This window comes from Diachasma alloeum, unplaced genomic scaffold, assembly GCF_001412515.2.
Source record: "Diachasma alloeum isolate Michigan unplaced genomic scaffold, Dall2.0 Dall_scaffold_00791, whole genome shotgun sequence".
In the NCBI taxonomy this organism is placed as follows: Eukaryota; Metazoa; Arthropoda; class Insecta; order Hymenoptera; family Braconidae; genus Diachasma; species Diachasma alloeum.
This window is the reverse complement of record NW_021680921.1, coordinates 40844-43140: the sequence shown is the minus strand read 5'-3', so window position 1 is coordinate 43140 and position 2297 is coordinate 40844.

The following is a 2297-nucleotide window of genomic DNA, read 5'->3' as shown; positions in this document are numbered from 1 at the left end:
GTATTGAGCATTTAATACTCAATAAGTGACACAAATTTTATCCCTTGGGGCCAGTTAGGGAGGGAGGAGTGCATTTTTTAAAGTGCGAGGAGATGGAAAAAAAAATTCAATTCGAAAATTCATTCCTCTCACCCTAACTGCGACTAAGGGATGAAATTTGTGCCAACGTGTTGAGCATTTAATACTCAATAAGTGACACAAATTTTATCCCTTAGGGCCAGTTAGGGAGGGAGGAGTGCATTTTTTAAAGTGCGAAGAGATGGAAAAAAAAATTCAATTCGAAAATTCATTCCTCTCACCCTACCTGCGACTAAGGGATGAAATTTATGCCAACGTGTTGAGCATTTAATACTCAATAAGTGACACAAATTTTATCCCTTAGGGCCAGTTAGGGAGGGAGGAGTGCATTTTTTAAAGTGCGAAGAGATGGAAAAAAAAATTCAATTCGAAAATTCATTCCTCTCACCCTACCTGCGACTAAGGGATGAAATTTATGCCAACGTGTTGAGCATTTAATACTCAATAAGTGACACAAATTTTATCCCTTAGGGCCAGTTAGGGAGGGAGGAGTGCATTTTTTAAAGTGCGAAGAGATGGAAAAAAAAATTCAATTCGAAAATTCATTCCTCTCACCCTACCTGCGACTAAGGGATGAAATTTATGCCAACGTGTTGAGCATTTAATACTCAATAAGTGACACAAATTTTATCCCTTAGGGCCAGTTAGGGAGGGAGGAGTGCATTTTTTAAAGTGCGAAGAGATGGAAAAAAAAATTCAATTCGAAAATTCATTCCTCTCACCCTACCTGCGACTAAGGGATGAAATTTATGCCAACGTGTTGAGCATTTAATACTCAATAAGTGACACAAATTTTATCCCTTAGGGCCAGTTAGGGAGGGAGGAGTGCATTTTTTAAAGTGCGAAGAGATGGAAAAAAAAATTCAATTCGAAAATTCATTCCTCTCACCCTACCTGCGACTAAGGGATGAAATTTATGCCAACGTGTTGAGCATTTAATACTCAATAAGTGACACAAATTTTATCCCTTAGGGCCAGTTAGGGAGGGAGGAGTGCATTTTTTAAAGTGCGAAGAGATGGAAAAAAAAATTCAATTCGAAAATTCATTCCTCTCACCCTACCTGCGACTAAGGGATGAAATTTATGCCAACGTGTTGAGCATTTAATACTCAATAAGTGACACAAATTTTATCCCTTAGGGCCAGTTAGGGAGGGAGGAGTGCATTTTTTAAAGTGCGAAGAGATGGAAAAAAAAATTCAATTCGAAAATTCATTCCTCTCACCCTACCTGCGACTAAGGGATGAAATTTATGCCAACGTGTTGAGCATTTAATACTCAATAAGTGACACAAATTTTATCCCTTAGGGCCAGTTAGGGAGGGAGGAGTGCATTTTTTAAAGTGCGAAGAGATGGAAAAAAAAATTCAATTCGAAAATTCATTCCTCTCACCCTACCTGCGACTAAGGGATGAAATTTATGCCAACGTGTTGAGCATTTAATACTCAATAAGTGACACAAATTTTATCCCTTAGGGCCAGTTAGGGAGGGAGGAGTGCATTTTTTAAAGTGCGAAGAGATGGAAAAAAAAATTCAATTCGAAAATTCATTCCTCTCACCCTACCTGCGACTAAGGGATGAAATTTATGCCAACGTGTTGAGCATTTAATACTCAATAAGTGACACAAATTTTATCCCTTAGGGCCAGTTAGGGAGGGAGGAGTGCATTTTTTAAAGTGCGAAGAGATGGAAAAAAAAATTCAATTCGAAAATTCATTCCTCTCACCCTACCTGCGACTAAGGGATGAAATTTATGCCAACGTGTTGAGCATTTAATACTCAATAAGTGACACAAATTTTATCCCTTAGGGCCAGTTAGGGAGGGAGGAGTGCATTTTTTAAAGTGCGAAGAGATGGAAAAAAAAATTCAATTCGAAAATTCATTCCTCTCACCCTACCTGCGACTAAGGGATGAAATTTATGCCAACGTGTTGAGCATTTAATACTCAATAAGTGACACAAATTTTATCCCTTAGGGCCAGTTAGGGAGGGAGGAGTGCATTTTTTAAAGTGCGAAGAGATGGAAAAAAAAATTCAATTCGAAAATTCATTCCTCTCACCCTACCTGCGACTAAGGGATGAAATTTATGCCAACGTGTTGAGCATTTAATACTCAATAAGTGACACAAGTTTCATTCCTTAGCTATAATTCGGGGGGAGGGATGAATTTTCAACCGAGACGCGCGTTCCCCGCGCCACGCGACGCTGTAACCATTGGAAA